The sequence below is a fragment of the Pan paniscus genome, chromosome X, assembly GCF_029289425.2.
Source record: "Pan paniscus chromosome X, NHGRI_mPanPan1-v2.0_pri, whole genome shotgun sequence".
Classification (NCBI taxonomy): domain Eukaryota; kingdom Metazoa; phylum Chordata; class Mammalia; order Primates; family Hominidae; genus Pan; species Pan paniscus.
Genome location: NC_073272.2, coordinates 111,862,641 through 111,882,438, shown reverse-complemented (window position 1 = coordinate 111,882,438; position 19,798 = coordinate 111,862,641). Strand labels below are relative to the sequence as shown.

The 19,798-nt window shown below is 40.1% G+C and overlaps 1 pseudogene; it reads right to left on the bottom strand.

Moving 5' to 3' along the window:
- Positions 1 to 12,633: 12,633 nt before the first annotated feature.
- LOC100992331 (coiled-coil domain-containing protein 121-like) lies at positions 12,634 to 14,902 on the bottom strand (annotated as a pseudogene).
- Between the last annotated feature and the right edge of the window lie 4,896 nt (positions 14,903 to 19,798).

The following is a 19,798-nucleotide window of genomic DNA, read 5'->3' as shown; positions in this document are numbered from 1 at the left end:
GCAACAGTGGAAATTTTAAATCTCCTTGTAAATCATTAGTACATAAAATTTAATATTAACCATAAAAAGAATTTACCATACTTTCAAATTATTTTATCCTGAGATAAAGTGGGTAATGGGGAAATCTTATTTATTAAAAAATAGATTTAAATGTTTCAATATCTTCACTTCTTATAAAAGTGCGTGCAAATGAAAGAAAAAAATTATCTCCTGCAAAATATCTTCTTTAAATTTGAACTTTATTCAAGGTACCCTCTTGTTATTCCATAGCTAATTGGCTTGCATGAAACTAATGCACAAATGAAAGTAAGAGAGCTACAACTAATTTGATAATTTGTAGTCTGGAGTGTTAGGCTCAGTATGAAAATTAAAATTACTTTAAAGACAATTATTTTATATCTCATCTTTTAAATAATCAAATCAATAGTCTTACAAATCATACCAGTATAAAAATTCTGTTTCATAAAAAACGTACAGTCAGAGGAGGCAAAAGAAAAAAGAATAAAAATCAAAAAAGAACAATTAAAGAAAGATGGATGACTATTAAGAGAAGCAACTAGTGTGTGCATCTCTCATGGAGAGGAATGGAAGGAATGAGTAAATACAGCACCTTCAGCTGAAACATTCGGGTACATGCATTATTGGTGCTAATCAAGGAAACAACCCAACCCACGGAGAATGGAGAAAAGCAAGGCAAGAAGGCAAGAAGACAACCCACCCGGAGTGACATGGAGCCAGGGAACCTCCCAAAACCAGAGAACCTCCCCCATCCAGGGAACCAGTGAGTGAATGTGAGACCCGGGAAACCACACTTCACCCGTCGATCTTTGCAATTCTCAGGTCAGGAGATTCCCCCTTGTGAGCCCACTCCTCCAGGGCCTTCGATCTCACATAAGAGCTACATGGAGTCTTGACAGAGCAGCTGCTCTGGCACACGCGGAGACCCAAAAGCCTTGGATACACAGGCTTTCCAGGCTTCCCAGCAAAAGTAGCTGCAACTCCAACAAACTGAGTGGTTAGGCCCCCATACATACTTGTAGGAAAGGAGCTGCATCCAGCGGGCTGAGCAGCAACAGTCTGTAGACTCAGCTTCCGTGACACCCCACAGGATAAGACCCACTGGTTTGGAATTCCAGCCAGCCACAGGTAGCAGCATTGCACCTCCCTGAGACGGAGCTCCCACAGGGAGGGAGTTTGCCGCCATCATTGCTGTTTGGCTGACTTAGCCATTCCAGCTTTAAGGCTTTGGGGAGTCCAAGCCAACCAGGGCTGAAGCGATTCCCCAGCACAGCACATTTGATCTATGAAAACAAGGTCAGACTGCTTTTTAAATTGGGTCTCCAATCTTCTTCCTACTCACTGGGAAGGACCTCCCAATTGGGATCTCCAGCCACCCCTATTGATGTTCTCCAGCTGACAAAGATTTGAAACCTCCTGGGGATAAAGATCCCAGAAGGATGGATGGGCTGCCATCTTTGCGATTTCGGTGACTTAGCCATTCCAGCTTCTGGGCTTTGAAGAGCACCAGCTGATTGGGGGCAGAAGCGGTACCCCAGCACAACACAGCTGCTCTATGAACAATGGTCAGACTGTCCCAGCTACTCAGGAGGCTGAGGCAGGAGAATCGCGTGAACCCGGGAGGCGGAGGTTGCAGTGAGCGGAGATCGCGCCACTGCACTCCAGCCTCGTGACATAGGGAGACTATCAAAAAACAAACAAAAAAAAATAACAAAAAAAAAAAGAAAGAAAAAAGAAAAAAGAAAAATGGTCAGACTGCTTTTATAAGTGGGCCCCCAATCCCATTCCTCTTCACTGGGTGGGACTTCCCAACTGATGTCTCCAGCCACCCCTGTCAGTGCTCTCTGGCCAACAGAGACTTCAAACCTCCCTGGGACAGAGCTCCCAGAAGGAGGGGCAGGCCATCATCTTTGCTGTTTGGGTGACCTAGCTCTTCCAGCCTTTGGGCTTTGGAGAGTCCAAAGTAATTGGGGGCTGAAGCAGTCCCCCAGCAAAGCACAGCTGCTCTATGAAAATGTGGCCAGATTGCTTTTTAAAGAGGGTATTCAATCCCATTCCTCCTCTCTGGGTGAGACTTCCTAACTGGGGTCTCCAGCTATCCCCATCGGTGTTCTCCAACTGACAAAGTTTTCCAACTTCTCTGAGATGGGAGGGGTGAGCCACCATCTTTGCTGTTTGGGCAACTCAGCTGCTCAGGCCTTCGGGCTTTGAAGTGTTCGAGGTGACCAGGGGCTAAAGGAGCACAGGACTGCTGCTCCATGAAAATGTGGCCAAACTTGTTTTTAAAGCAGATCTCTGATCCCATTCCTCCTCACTGTTGACACTTTCTGACTGGGGTCTCCAGCCACCTCCTACAAGTGTGTTCTGAATGGCAACAGGTCCGTACCTCCCTGGGATGGAGTTCCCAGAGGGAGGAAAAGGCCACCATCTGTGCTGTTTTGCAGCCTTCACTATTGATACCTCCAGTTACTAAAAAATCGGAGGTGACTAGGGAAAAGAGTGGGCCCCCAGCATACCACAGCAGCCTTATGGACAAGTGTCCAGACTGTTATGTGGGTGCCCATTCCCATATCTCCTCACCATGCAGGTTCTCCAGGCCTGGGCCTCCAGCCACCATCCACCAGAGCTATGGAGCCAGTAGCAGCTCTGTAACTCCCTGGACAGAGCCCCCAGGGGCAACTGAAAATCTCTCTGCCACTGCCTCTGTTGTGGAACTGCCCTTGCTACCCTCAGACTAATGAAGGAGCAAAGACCCTAAGTTCCTTATCCATACCTCTAACGAGCTACTGTCAACCCAAGGAGAGGAGGCCATTCCATCTCCCAGAGGTCCAACCCACCCACACCCTGCTCATCAGCAGACAGGGAACTCCTGGCTTGAGCCCCAAACACAGACCCTCCATCCTGGGCTGACTGGACTGAACAATTGCTAACATGCATCTCTCTGGGGGTGGAGCCCCCGGGAGACAACAAAAGACCCTTGGTCACAACCACTACTGATGTCCCTTTCTCTTCTTTCTCCAAGTTTTGGAAGGAACATAAACACTGAGATTGCACCTAGAGCTGCAGTGGGCAGCCCAGGAGTGCCAAGCCACAATCTATAGCCAGCACTCAATGAGGAGAGGAACCTACACTTTTGGAGCATTGAGAGGGAACACAGCTGCAACTGTGAGGAAACAGAGGAGCTACACAATCAAGCAAGAGTCTACCAACTGACCAAAACACCTAAGTGCCACCTACTAGATCACACCCCAAAGCTTCAACACCAAAAATAACCTCACTAACACACTCACCTCTGAAACCAAAGACAAGAAGTCAGCTACAAATAAAGATCCTACGCAAAGCCTTGGCCCTGTGAAAACATTCATAAAAAAAGACCATTGACTGTACTCAATCTCCAGTGCAGTTAAAGGAGCACCCACACACAGAGATGAGAAAGAACCAATTCAAGAACTCCAGTAACTCAAATGGCCAGAATGTTGTATGTCCTCCAAACGACCACATCAGTTCTCCACCGAGTTCTTAAGCAGGCTGAGCTGGCTGGAATGACAGAAATAGAATTCAGAATAAATAGAGGAATGAAGATCATCGAGATTCAGTAGAATGGCAACACCCAATACAAGGAAACTAAGCATCACAATAAAACAATACAGGAGCTGAAGGACAAAACAGCCAATGTAAAAAAGAACCCAACGAATCTGAGACATCTGAAAAACACAATACAAGAATTTCACAAGGCAATCAAGTATTAATAGCAGAATAAACCAAGCTGAGGAAAGAATCTCAGAAATTGAAGACTGGCTTTCTGAAATAATACAGTCAGACAAAAATAAAAAAGAATAAAAAGAAATGAGCAAAAACTCTGAGAAGTATACGATTATGTAAAAAGGCCAAATATACAAATCATTGGCACCCTTAAAAGGGAGAGGGAGAAAGCAAACAACCTGGAAAACATATTTCAGGATATTGTCCATGAAAACTTCCTCAACCTTGCTAGAGCAGCCAACAGTCAAATTCAGAAAATACAGAGAACTCCTGTAAGATTCTACATAAGAAGATTATCCTCTAAACACATAATCAGCAGATTTTCCAAGGTCAAAATGAAAGAAAAAATGTTAAAGGCAGCCAGAGAGAAAGGACAGGTCACTGACAAAGGGAACCCCATCAGGTTACCAAAGGGAACCCCATCAGGCTACCTGCAGACTTCTCAACTGAAACCCTACAAGTTAGAAGAGATTGGGGGCATATATGCAACATTCTTAAAAAAAATCTTCAACTGAAAATTTCATATCCAGTCAAACCAAGCTTCCTAAATGAAGGAGAAATAAGATTCCTTTCAGACAAGCAAATGTTGCAGGAGTTTGTTACCACCAGACATGCCTTATAAGATATATTTTTTTCTTTTCTTTGAAACAGAGTCTCACTGTGTCACCCAGGCTGGACTGCAGTGGCATGATCCGGGCTCACTACAAAATCTGTCTCCTGGGTTCAAGCGAGTCTCGTGCCTTAGCCTCCTGAGTAGCTGGGACTACAGGAGTGCACCACCATGCCCATTTAATTTTTTATTTTTAGTAGAGATGGGTTTTCACCATGTTGGCCAGGCTGCTCTCAAACTTCTGGCCTCAAGAGATCCACTTCCCTCAGCCTCCCAAATTGCTGGGGTTGCAAACGTGAGCCATGGCACCTGGCCACGATCCTAAATATATATATATATTATATATAAATGCCCCAACAGAGGAGCACCCAGGTTCATAAAGCAAATCCTTAGAGACCTACAAAGAGCCACAGACTCCCACACAATAATAGTGGGAGACTTCAATACTTCACTGACAATATTAGACAGATCATTGAGGCAGAAAATTAACAAAGATATTCAGCACCTGAACTCAACTTTGGACAAAATGGATCTGATGGACCTCTAAAGAACTCTCCACCTCAAAACAACAGATTATACATTCTTCTCATCACCATATGGCACACACTCTAAAATCAACTACATAATTGGACATAAAAGAATCCTGAGCAAATGAAACACAAATGAAATCATACCAAAAACATTCTCAGACCACAGGACAATAAAAATAAAAGTTAAAACTATGAAAATTACTCAAAACCATGCAATTACATGGAAATTAAACAACATGCTCCTGAATGACTTTTAGGTAAATAATGAAATTAAGGCAGAAATCAAGAAGTTATTTGAAACTAATAATGAGAACAAAAATACAATATACCAGAATCTCTGGGACATAGCTAAGGCAATGTTAAGGGGGAAATCATAGAACTAAATGCCCACATCAAAAAGTTAGAAAGATCTCAAATTAAAAACCTAACATCACAACTAAAAAATTAGATAAGCAAGAACAAATCAACCCCAAAGCTAGCAGAAGACAAGAAATAACAAATATCAGACCTGAACTGGAGAAAACTGAGACATGAAAAACCATTCAAAATATCAACAAATCCAGGAGTTGTTTTTTTTTTGAAAAAATTAACATGATAGCTAGAACAGTAGCTAGAATAATTAAGAAAAAAAGAGAGAAGATCTAAGTAAACACAATTAGAAATGATGAAGGAAATGTTACCACTGACCCCACAGAAATAAACTATGCACACAAACTAGAAAACCTAGAAAAGATGGATAAATTCCTGGACACATACACCCTCCCAAGACTGAACCAGGAAGAAATTGATTCCCTGAGCAGACTAATAACAAGCACTGAAATTTAATCAGTAATAAATAATTTACCAACCAAAAAGGAAAAAAAAAAGCCCAGGACCTGAATGGATCCACAGCCAAATTCTACCATATGTACAAAAAAAGAGAGCTGGTACCATTCCTACTAAAACTATTTCAAAAAATTGAGGAGAAGGGACTCCTCCCCAACTCATTCTACAATGCCAGTATCATCCTGGTACCAAAATCAGGCAGAGACAAAACAAAGAAAGAAAACAGCAGGCCAATATCCTTGATGAACATCGATGCAAAAATCCTCAACAAAATACTTGCAAACCGAATTTAACAGCACATCGAAAAGCTATTCCACCACAACCAAGTAGGCTTCATCCCTGGGATGTGAGGTTGGTTCAACCTACATAACTCAACAAATGTGATTCATCATATAAAGCAAATTAAAGGCAAAAACCACAGAGTTATCTCAATAGACGCAGAAAAGACTTTCGGTAGAATTCAATGACCCTTCATGTTAAAATCTCTCAATAAACTAGGTATCAAAGTAACATACCTTAAAATGAGAAGAGCCATCTATGGCAAACCCACAACCAACATCATACTGAATGGGTAAAAACTGGAAGCATTTCCCTTGAAAACTGGCACAAAATGAGGATGCCCTCTCTCACCACTCCAATTCAACATAGAATTGAACGTCTTAGCTAGAGCAATCAGGCAAGATAAAACAATAGAGGGCATTCAAATACAAAGAGAAGTCAAACTATCCCTGTTTGTAGATGACATGATTCTATATCTAGAAAAACCCATAATCTCAGCCCCAAATCTCCTACAGATGATAAACAATTTCAGCAAAGTCTCAGGATACAAAATCAATGTACAAAAATTACTAGCATTCCTATACACCAACAGTAGCCAAGCTAAAAGCCAAATCTGGAAGGCAATCCTGTTCATAATTGCCACAAAAATAAAATATGAATATAGCTAAAAAAAAAATAAAATAGGAATATAGCTAACCAGAGAGGTGAAAGATTCCTACAATGAGAACCACAACATTACTCAAAGAAATCAGAAATAACAGAAACAAATGGAAAACATTCCATGCTCATGAATAGGAAGAATTAATATTATTAAAATGGCCATAATGCCCCAAACAATATATAAATTCCATGCTCTTCTATCAAACTACTAATGACATTCTTCATAGAACTAGAAAAAACTTATTTTAAAATTCATAAAGAACCATAAAAGAGCTCAGATAGCCAAGGCAATCATAAACAAAAAGAGCAAAGCTGGAGGCATCATGTTACCCAACTTCAAACTATACTATGGGGATTCACTAACCAAAACAGCATGGTACTGGTACAGAACCAGACACGTAGACCAATGGAAGAGAATAGACAGCCCAGGAATAAGACTGCACAACTACAACCATCTGATATTCAACACAGCAGACAAAAACAAAAACAAGCAATGGGGAAAAGACTCATTCAATAAATGGTGCTGAGATAACTGGCTAGTCATATGTAAAAGAGTGAAGCTGGACCCCTTCATCACATTCAGATTCTTTTGTCCCACTGGGTGATCCCTTGATCTGGTGCTCTCTCCCTTTCCCTAGGAATGGGTCTTCCTGAGAGCCAGACTGCAGTGATTTTTATTGCCCTTTTGGGTCTGGCCATCCAGCAGGGCTACCAGGCTCCAGGATGGTGCTGAGAAATGTCTGCAAAAAGTCCTGTGATGTGATCTGTCTTTAGGTCTCCCAGCCATGGATACTAGCAGTGGAAAAAAAAAAAAAAGATAAATAGGTGGGACTTAATTAAAGAGCTTCTGCACAGCAAAAAGAACAGTCAGCAGAGTAAACAGACAACCCACAGAGTGGGAGAAAATTTCACAATCTATACATCCAACAAAGCACTAATATCCAGAATCTACAACGAACTCAAATCAGAAAAAAAAAAAAAAATCAAAAAGTGGGCTAAGGACATGAATAGACAATTTTCAAAAGAAGATATACAAATGGCCAACAAACATATGAAAAAAATGCTCAACATCACTAATGATCAGGGAAATGCAAATCAAAACCACAATGCGATACCACCTTACTCCTTCAAGAATGGCCATAATCAAAAAAATAAAAAAAATAGATGTTGGCATGAATGTGGTGAAAAGGGAACACTTATACACTGCTGGTGGGAATTTAAACTAGTACAATCACTTTGGAAATGGTGTGGAGATTCCATAAAGAGCTAAAAGTAGAACTACCATTTGATCCAGAAATCCCACTACTGGGTATCTACCCACAGGAAAATAAGTCATTATTTGAAGAAGATACTTGCACATGCATGTTTACAGCAGCACAATTCCCAATTGAAAAAATATGAAAGCAGCCCAAAAGCCCATCATTCAATGACTGGATAAAGAAACTGTGGCATACATATATGATGGAATAGTACTTAGCCATAAAAAGGAACGAATTAATGGCATTCGCAGCAATCTAAATGGAACTGGAAAACTATTATTCTAAGTGAAGTAACTCAGGAATGGAACAGCAAACATCGTATGTTCTCACTCATAAGTGGAAGATAAGCTATGAGGATACAAAAACATAAGAATGGTACAATGGATTTTGGGGACTTGGGGGAAAGGGTGGGAGGGGGGTGAGGGATAAAAGACTACAAATTGGGTTCAGTGAATACTGCTTGGGTGATGGGTGCACCAAAATCTCAGAAATCATCACTAACAAACTTACACATGTAACCAAATACTACTTGTTCCCGAAAAACCTATGGGAAAAAAAGTTAAAAAGGAAGAATAAATAAGACCTAGTGTTTGCTAGCACAAAAGGGTGACTTTGGTCCAAAATAATTTAACTGTAAATTTTACAATAACTAAAAGAGTATAATTGAATTGTTTGTAACACAAAGGATAAATGCTTGAGGTAATGGACACGCCATTTACCCTGATATGATTATTATGCATTGCATGCATGAATAAAAATATCTCATGTATACCATACACCTATGTACTCAAAAAATTAAATATTAAAACATAAAATAAAACTATTGTAAAATTAAAGCCTATTAATATAAAATTTTAAGTCCATGTGGAATTTGAAAACCTAGACATTAATTCCTTTAAAACAATTCTAAGTGCTCTTCAAAATGTCTTTGTGTACCTGCAGGGAACTAAACCCCAAATATCACTTATCCCCTCCCAGTAAATCCAGATATCTTCTGCAAGGAAGCACAGAAGAACAGCAGAAATATTAGCATCTGAGCATCTTTATCCAAAAATCTGAGCTTTGCTTAAAAGGAATGTTTAAATTTCATAATCTGGAGCAAAATTTTTTTTTGCCATTCCCCAACCCCTGACTAACATGTGGTTGTTTGTGTAAAATGTCAAATCAGATTTAGACAAAATAAAGACTCCTTTGCCAGAAAAAATGTTATATCCAAAGACACAAGAACTAGAATAGGTAAGACAGTTTTGAAAGAGAATAAAGTAGAAAGAATCATTCTCTCCAGTTTGAAGATTTTCTATCCAGATACATACAATAGTCACGATTGTGGGGTATTGGTGGAGCGATAGACATGAAGATCAAGTAAACACAAAATAACATCCAGAAACAGACCTACACATATATGGTCAATTGATTTTTGACAAAGGTAAAAAGCCTTTTAATGAATGATAGTCTTTTCAACAAATGCTGTTGAAAATACTGTCTTCAAGTTTTACAAATTGTTACTGCAAAAAAAAAATACACTTTTACCCCTATCTTGTACCTTATTCAATAATTAATTTCAAATGAATCACAGACCTGGATGAAAAGCCTAAAACTATAAAATTTCTAGAATAAAACATAGCATACAATCTGGGGATCATAGGTTAGACAAGGTTTCTTCAAGTGCATAATCTTAAAAAAGAAAAAAATTATAGACCAGATTTCATCAAAATTTAAAATATTTGTTCTGTGAAAGCCTTAAGAGAGTGAAAAGAGAAGCCACAGACTGGATGAAAATATTTCCAAAACAGATATCTGATGAAAGACTTGTTTCCAGAATAAAAACTTTTCCAAAATCAATAATAAGATACAAAATCAATGTGCAAAAATCACAAGCATTCCTATACACCAACAGTAGACAAGCAGAGAGCCAAATCATGAGTGAACTCCCATTCACAATTGCTATAAAGAGAATAAAATACCTAGGAATACAACTTGCAAGAGATGTGAAGGAGTTCTTCCAGGAGAACTACAAACCACTGCTCAAGGAAATAAGAGAGGACACAAACAAATGGAAAAACATTCCGTGCTCATGGATAGGAAGAATCAATATCATGAAAATGGTCATACTGCCCAAAGTAATTTATAGATTCAATGCTAGTCCCATCAAGCTACCAGTGACTTTTTTTGCAGAATTCGAAAAAAAACTACTTTAAATTTAATATGGAATCAAAAAAGAGCTTGTACTGCCAAGACAATCCTAAGCAAAAAGAACAAAGCTGGAGGCATCACGCTACCTAACTTCAAATTATACTACAAGGCTACAGTAACCAAAACAGCATTGTACTGGCACCAAAACAGATATATAGACCAATGGAATGGAACAGAGGCCTCAGAAATAACACCAGATATCTAAAACCATCTGATCTTTGACAAAACCTGACAAAAACAAGCAATGGGGAGAGGATTCCCTATTTAATGAATGGTGCTGGGAAAACTGGCTAGCCATATGCAGAAAACAGAAACTGGCCCCCTTCCTTACACTTTATACAAAAATTAACTCAAGATGGATTAAACACTTAAATGTAAAACCCAAAACCATAAAAACCATAGAAGAAAACGTAGGCAATACCATTTAGGACATAGGCATGGGCAAAGCCTTCATGGCTAAAACACCAAAAACAATTGCAACAAAAGCAAAAATTGACAAATGGGATCTAATCAAACTTTAAGTTCTGGGATACAGGTGCAGAACGTGCACTCACTGATGGTGAGAATGTAAAATATTTCAGCCACTTTGAAAATTTGGGGTATTTCTTATAAAATTAATCATGCCCTTATAATATAATCCAGAAACCCCACTTCTAGGTACTCATTCAAGTGAAATTAAAATGTATGTTTACACAAAAATCCCTTACAGAAATATTCCGTGTGTTTTAAAATAACTTTAACTTTTATTTTAGATTCAGGGGGTACATTTGCATGATGCTGAGTATATTGCATGATGCTGAGGTTTGGGATACAAACGGTCTCATCACCCAGGTAGTGAGCATAATACCCAACAGTTAGGTTTTTAACCCTTGCCCCACTCTAGTATCCCTCTATGTCTATTGTTGCCATCTCTATGTCCATGTGTACCCAATGTTTAACTCCTACTTGTAAGTGAGAACGTGTTATATTTGATTTTCTTTTCCTGTGTTATTTCACTTAGGATAATGGCCTCCAGCTGCATCCATGTTGCTGCAAAGGATGTGATTTCACTCTTTTTTATGGCTGTGTAGTATTCCATAGTATATACGTATATTTTCTTTATCCAGTCCACCATTGGTGGGCACCCAGGTGTATTCGTGTCTTCCCCTTCAGAAATATTTTTTTTCCAGTGGATAAATGTTTTTATTTAATAACATTGTTTAATAAAAAACTACATATTTAACAGAAAAGTTGTTAAAGCTACAAGGTAAAGGCACATTGAAGGAGAATCCTTTTTAAATCCAATTTTCAGGGAATTCAATTTACATGTAAATAAAGCGGAAAATGCAGGAAAACTATTTTGAAGTTTTTCATCACTAACAATTTCTGGGAAACAAAGTTCATCCTATTTTCCCATAGAGGACCCATGTTAAAATATGAGATTATATTCCCCTATACTAGGATTCAGCATTCAAATAAATCACTAGTCCAACTTCAATGTTGTAGAACCCCCCAAAAATATAACTATCCTAAAAATATATAATTTAAAATATATAGTTATACTAAATGGGAATAAACATATCGTACACATTAATTACAAAAGATACTTCATGTACTAGAAAGTGCACCTGTAAGAAAATTAATAAATGACCTAAAACTAAAGCATTTAGGATAACAAACATCATTTTACTTGCTATCTTTTAGAATGCTGCTAGGGAAATCGATGGCACTTAAAAAAAAGTTGTCCAAATATTTCAACTTTTTTTGGATAGGTTTTCCTGAAATAAGCGGAGGCATTCAGTCACCTCAATGCTACAGGTGTTTCTCCAAATAAAACATTTTCAAAAGAGCTGACCTAATATATGTCTCCTTCATCTTTTCTTACCTTCTCAATTAAACTTGTAGGGGCTTAGCATCAGATGAAAGGTCACTCTGCCTAGCACTTACTGGACTTGCTGTTATCAGAATGCTTTTTCACTCATGAGAAAACTAGAAGGAGCTACCTGGTCACTGGCACAAACTCACGAAGAGCTTATAAAAACTGCTTTTGTCTGCTAAGTTGGTCAAAAGGAATGAGGATAAACTGATACTGGTTATTTACTGAGCAAAACGCTATTCAAAGTCTATTTGGAATGCTATCCTTAAAGGTACTTTCTCTATAAAGAAATATAATTTAGCTAGATGAAATAAATCACAACTGTTTTCACCTCCTTAGGTTGGTTTCCTTTAGCTAGTTTGATGTATGGTAAATGGCTAGGTTAGGGTCATGTGTTGGTTAACAGGAGGTTTGTGGAATAGCTTATTAACAAGAGTATTTAAAGAAAAAGCTAGTTAAGGGAAGCTGGTTACCAAATATCTAGTAGGACTGTTGGATAAAACCATCTAATCCTTCACTCCAACACATCATGATGGAGATTTTACAACAGCAATCTGGAATCCAAAAGCCTTTCTAACCAGGTTAATGTAGCACTTAAGAGTACTTGCTCCAGTTCTTATTTAATCAGTGTTATTTTAGGAGTTACTTTGGATTAATCCTTGATTTGGTGCCTTGGGGAAGACTGGGTGTGGTCTTTGGAACATCCTATTTAGGCACTGATTATGACTTCCTTGCAGTCTCTGCCTCGCCCGGATTAAGGACTCCAGATACCACTGTTCCTGCTGTAGCTGCTGCTTCCTGTTTTCTAAGTGGCTTTGAGTAGCCGTTAGTTTCTGGGCTTGCTCAATTAGCTGCAGTAATTCCTTCTTGAACTGCTGGTTCTCTCTCTTGATGCCAGAGGAGTATTCAAAAATAAACCGCTTTGCTGCCAACTTCAAGGCCTGGGCCTTCATATTAAGCTCTCTTCTTTTTCTCTTTCCCAGTAGCCTCCTGTCTGGCTCGCTCAGTTGTTTCTCCAGTAATCTTTTCTCCTGGAGGAGCTGGGCCTGTACTTCCCGTGTCTTTGCAGCTGTCTCAGCTTGGACTTTCTTTGTCTCCTCCTGTAATGTCTGTATTTCTTTCTCCTGCTTTTCCTTTAATATAGCAATGTCCCTCATTGCCTGCAACTTCCGCTTCAAACTGGATTGGATATTTTCCTTTTGCAAGAGCGCTGTTTTAAGCACTGAAATTTGTTCTGCACACCTGGAGGCTGATTCTTGTCTTCTTCGCTCAATCTCTCTACTTTTTTGTAAATAGCTGTTCCATACCTTCTCAGGTTGCTTTGTGTACTCTTCAGTTTTGTTAGTCAGGTATTCCAGAAAGAATCTGTTTTCAGCCTGGACAAGTAACTTTTCTCGGTGTAGCTCCCTGGATTCCTCCAGTAGCTGTTCCCGCTGGGTTTGAGCTTGTTTTATATGCTTGTTCAGATCCGTCATTTCCGCCACTATCTTTTCTTTAAGGCTTGTCTCTACCTTTGTTAGCTTCTCTGGCTTGACAAAATTATTTATTAGACTATGATACGGTGGAAGGAGCCTTCTGGGGCCCTCAGCAAACCTAGTCGCACCTGGAATCCAAGCATTCATCCTGAAGGTCACGGCAACTGTGAAGTTCACTGAGGGTGACTGCCAAGGAATGAGCGCTAGCATCAGGAACCTGCGTCTGCAACTCGCGGGAACAATGTGCAAGTGCGGAAAGCTCCCGTAGTTTATCCGTTCGGTGCTCAAAGGGTCTCAGTGCTGCCCAGCAACCCTGGAGGCTGCACCCTGCTCCAGTCCGGGCTGGTCCAGCCCTGAACTGTTTAACCGCCTCGGCTACCGAATAAACCCGAGCAGCCGGTCCTCCAGTGGCTCCACTCCCCGTTCTCTGTGGGCTCAAAATGACAGGCATGCTCCTCGTTTTCTTGCTGTGTGAGCCCTGCCCTCGGGACCCCATCTCTTCTGGCCTTCCTCCAGGGGACAAAAGCCCTCCCAGGCTGCAGAGATCAGCGCCCTTTTCCTAGCTCCCTTCAGCCTTCGTCTCGCTTGCTCAGCGCCCCCACTTCCTCGCCACTGTCACTAGTTGACTCACCAGCCCTGCCTGACGCTAAGAAGATGCCCTGGCAACGGCCGCACCCCTTCACCCGCTCCTTTCTGACGCTTTGGTTCTGTTTTCGTTCGCAGCTCAGAACATCATGGAAGTTTCTCTAGCCATGCGGTGTCTCTATGGTCGGGTGGGCGGGGCCCCGGAAATATTTCGAGTGATTTTATTGATAATCCATAATCACAAAACTGGAAACAATCCAAACTTCCTTCAGTGGCTGCATGGGTAAACAAACTGTAGTTCCTCCTTATAATGAAATACTACTCTTTGATAAAAGGTTTAAAAAAATTGATCCCGGGCCGGGTGCGGTGGCTCACGCCTGTAATCCCAGCACTTTGGGAGGCCGAGGCGGGCAGATCACGAGGTTAGGGGATCGAGACCATCCTGGCTAAAACACAGTGAAACCCCATCTCTACTAAAAATACAAAAACAAAATTAGCTGGGCGTGGTGGTGGGCTCCTGTAGTCCCAGCTACTAGGGAGGCTGAGGCGGGAGAATGGCGTGAACCCAGGAGGCGGAGCTTGCAGTGAGTCGAGTTTGTGCCACTGCGCTCCAGCCTGGGCAACACAGCGAGACTCCATCTCAAAAAAAAAAAAAAAAAATTGATCCTCACGCTTGAATGAATCTCAAATCCATTATTCTTAGTGAAAGAAGTGAGAGTCAAAAGGCTACTTACCGTATGATTGAATTCATATGACATTTTGGAAACGCCAAGCCTATAAGGATCAAGAACAGATCAGTGATTTCCAGAGTTGAGATATGTGAGTTTAGTACAATAAGGAGTATGAGGAAATTTTTTCAGGTGATTGAATTGTTCTTTATCTTGATTGATGATGATGGTTAGTGGACTGCATGCTTTACACAAAAATCATAGAACCGTACTCCATAAGAGTGAAATTTACTGTATATAAATTAATAATTACTATTAAAATATTCCAACTAAAATCAGCTAATGTATATCACATTAAAAACATAAAAAAATCTTATGATCATGTCAATAGATGCATAAAAAGTGTGATAAATATCAACAACTACTGAGAAGCAAAAAATGAATTGCTAGAAAATTATAAATAAAAAGAAGTGTTTGATCAACACACATTTAAAACATGTGCAGCAGACATCATATTCAGTGGTGAAATGTTATAAATTTCCTTCTGAGATGAGAAATAAGACAAAGAGGTTTGCTATTACCCCCTCTATTCAACATTGTACTTGATGTCTTAGCCAGTACAATTAGGCAAGAAAAAGATAGAAAAGGCAGAAGAATTAAAAAAGAAGCCAAAATATCATTATTCATGAACAATATGATTACGTAAGTAGAAAATAGAGGGAAAATCTTCTCTTGACACACTACTAAATTAATTAGTGGGTGACTCAGAGTTTATGGTAAGCAAGGCTACTTCAGTCCTTTGTTTTCCAGGCCTATGTAATCTACTTATTAGGGTTTCAACACAATATAGTGGTCATTGATTTAGGGTGTATACTACATTCTGGAGGACGGCACTTCATTCTCATAGGATATCATCTTCAATCTGGTTATCACTTTCAAAAAGCTGCACTATTGCTCTATCAGGCTAGCAACTTCTGGGTATTGTAGATATGATAAGACCAGTGCATCTTATGGTGAGACACCCACTGCTGCACTTCCTTTGCTGTAAAATAAGTTTCATAGTCTATGCAATACATGTGGGATCACGTGTCAGTGGATCAAACATTCTGTGAGCACTCAAACAGTGGTATTTGAGGCTCTGTATATAGAAAAATCATAACCATACCCAGGATAGGAGTCAGTTTCAGTCAACATGAATTGTTGTGCTTCCAACGCAGAAGGCATTTGATGTAATCAATTTGCCACCTAAACACTGGCTGGTTTCCTTGAGGGATGGTACGCTGTTGGAGACTCAACATTGGTCTCTATTGCTGGCAGGTTGGATTTTTGGTAGAGGCAGTAGCTAAATCAGCTTTGGTAGTGGCACTCCACTGTATTTGGACCATGCATAGCCTTCATTCCTGCCACCTTGATTGCTCCATTTATGTTCCCATTGTGTCTGCATTGAGGTTGTCAATGACAAAGGCTAGGCAGTGTCACCTTACCAAATCATTCTGTCTACTTGCTTGTTAGTGCCTTTTAAATGTCAGACTATTTTTGGTGAGCTTTAATATGTGATTCAAAAATCTTCACATCTGATGCCCACTCCTGTAGGTCTATCCACATTCTCCTGGGTATATCACGTGCCTCTTTCTTGGACTTTCTTGTCCTTGATCTTTCTGTTACACATTGTCAACTCAGACCACTTCTTTTTCCACACAAAATGAATAACTAAGTGTACTACCTGAAGATATGTTCCTTGGAAGAATTTCCCCTGAAATCTGTCTTCTAGACAGAGTGAATGACTCAGTGTGTTCAGGCTCAATGTCATTCTGAGCAGGGCTATTGTACACCAGAAGTACACTTTTGGCTTACATCCCCATACTGAATTAACCCATCTATGAACCAAGCTTGGTATTTTTCCTCACCCCTCAGCCAACCCTAAAGGATACCCTATAACTACCACCACCGTAAATAATGTGGCCTCAATGTGGGCTGAGGGGGAGGTGCAAATGCGATAGTGATGGATGACATGGAAACCTGGTCCATCTACTCGTGCAGCTTACTTGTGCCCTCTGGCCCTGATCATGACCAATTCCAGATGTACCGCATCTGCATTTAGGTCCATCAAACCTTACAATGCAGTCTAGGATCTCTTAGAATCTTACTCACATTGGGCAGTTCTGGCTATATGACAAGATCAGTTGATGTTCCATGATGAGATGCTCCATTTCTACTATGGCTCAAAAGCATTTCAAATGGTATATAATTTTCCACTTCAGGTGGCATGACCTTGCACTAAAACACGTGGGGTCTAAATTGTGATTCTGCTATTGGGAATGTGTGATAAATTCAACATGGCATCTTTTCCCATCTCTGGTATCTTGAATACCATAGTGTGTGTTGTGTCATATATCTCAAACAACAAGGCTGCTTACATGGTAGCCTGGTCCTGCTCCAGAGCCTTTTTATGCTCTAAACCCTGTACAAAGTTGGCAGCCTTTCACATCATCATGTGGTGTATTGAGTAGTACAGATGGTCTCCAATTTATGATGCCTTGACTTAACGATTCTTTAACTTTACTATAGTGGAAAGTCATACGTATTCAGTAGAAATTGTACTTAGATTTTTGGTCTTTTCCTGTGCTAGTGATATGTGGCACAATACCCTTTCAATACTGGGCAGCAGCAGTGAGCCACAGTTCCCAGTAAGTCACACAGTAACAAGGATATACAACTGATAGTCTAAAGTATACTGTATAGCAAGATGATGTTGCTCAATTGTAGGCTAAGTGTCCTGAGCATGTTTAAGGTAAGCTACGCTAAGCTGTGATGTTTGGTAAGTTTGGTGTATTAAATGCATTTTTGACTGACAATATTTTCAACTTATGATGGGTTTATTGGGACATAACCATATCATAAGCTGAGGGGCATCTGTATCCTAAAATATGGAATATGCTGCCTCTAGAACCTCTATTGGGCATTGTTCTCTCTTCTTAGTGGTGAGAGGTATAATGAAATAAGTTTCCTTTTACTTTGAAGGGGTTGTTTTACCATACTGCAGATCACTGGACTCTAAAAAAGTTAATAGTGTCATGAGCTTAATGTTTATAGAGTTTATCTCCCACTTCCTGGTACTAACATTTCTTTCTAATGCCTTCAAAATACTTGCCACTTATTTACCATCTTGTCTGATTAACATGACATCATTGATATAGTGCACCAATATAATGCTCTGCAAAACATTCAGAAAATTTAGAATTCTTAGAACTACATTAAACAGAATAGATTACCTAACAATGCTTGTGGCAAGAAAATAAATGTAGATGCTCTGTGTTCAACCGAATGCAAACTGCTTCTAATCCTCCTTGATAGGAATGGAAATGAATATATTCACCAGTTCAGTGGCCATATACCGAGTAGCTGAGGCCTTTTTAGTTAGCTCTAGCAAAGATACAAATGACGGTGCAAAACTAGTATTGAGGCTTATTATTTGCTTGAGTCCACTGTAAACCTGCAGTAAATATCCAGTTATTCTAAGGCCAGACTGATGAATTAAATGAGGACATGATAGTGACTAGTACCCTTACATCCTTAAGGTCTTAAAGGAAGGCACTAATCAGTGCCATTCCATCTGAGTTGTAATATTATTTTTTTATTTACTATTTTGACTGGGTTTTAGTGGAGGAGAGTTTCAGAGACTTCCACTGGATCTTGGGAAATAACTATTGGCTTGGTCTGTGGATCCATCATAAGTTGAACTTGGCCTAGAACTCCATTTATTACTTGGTTCCCATGCATCCCCACTTCAACTGGGAGTGAGTCAATAATACTGATTTTAGTCTTTGGGTATTAATGTCAACTCAGATTCAATAGACTTTGACATATTTGGATATTCCCTTTTCCCCAGTGCGCAGTTATCTTAGTAAATGACCATACATACATTTAGAGCAGAGTTTCTCAACCTTAGCACTACTGGATTTGGAGCTGGATAATCTTCGTTTTGAGGGGCTGTCCTATGCATTGTAAAATGTTTAGTAGCATCTCTGGCCTCTATCCATGAGATTCCAGTAGCATCCCCCCAATCATGATTATCAAAAATGATCTAAAAACTTACTCATATCCAGTCCTGAAACTGGGCCAGGTATTATGACTTCTTATTGGTCTGATTGTCCTCAGCCCTCTGATTATCCATCTGCGATTTCTCTTGATTATATAGATCAGGGCTCAGAAAACTTTTTATTTAAAAGTCCCTATAGTAAATAGCTTAGATTCACAGGCTATTTTGTCTCTGTCACAACTACTCAGTTCTGCCATTTTAGTGTGAAAGCAGTCATAACCAGTGTGAAAACAAATAGGCATGGTTATGGATGTCAGCAAGATGGCAAAATAGAAGCATTCTGCCGTCATCACTCCCCACAGAAGCATCAATTTTGACAAGTACCCACAGATTAGAACATCTTTGTTGGAGTCTGACAGTCCAGCAGAGAAGTTTCAGCACACTGTTGGAGCAAAAAATTCATGAATAGATGCCTTGAAGAGGGTAAGAACAGTGTTAATTTACCCACATCATCCCTCCTCCAAGGCAACAAAGTTTAGTGCTAACAGAGACACCCTCAACCTGTGATTTCCCCCATGGAAAAAAGTGAGAATGTAGTGAATGAGCACCTGGTTCCCCCCATTATACAAGATGCTATCAAAGAGGCCCAGTTCTTTCTGAACTCATCCAGATTACTGAAGTGATCTGCACAGCTGAGTGGTTAGGAGAGACCATGAGCAGGAAAGAGAGGCTGCAGAACCTTAATAACCACTCTACAAACTCAAGCAGAAAGCTTGCCTGAGAACCACTTGAGACAACTTGCCTGTAGACTTCCGCCCCCGCCTCAACTGGGTCATGATCACCCCAGATGCTGTGCATGTCTTTCCATCCCTCTTCCTCCTAGCCAGCTCCCTTAGCATAACCATATGGATGACAAGCGCAACTGTCTCATGCAGACAGTCAGATTGACTCTGTGGTATTGGGGAAGGCATACTTAAGCATTTTAGGGCAACACCCTTGAGAAGACAAGTGTAAGACCCTCACACCTGGCCTGGCTTTGC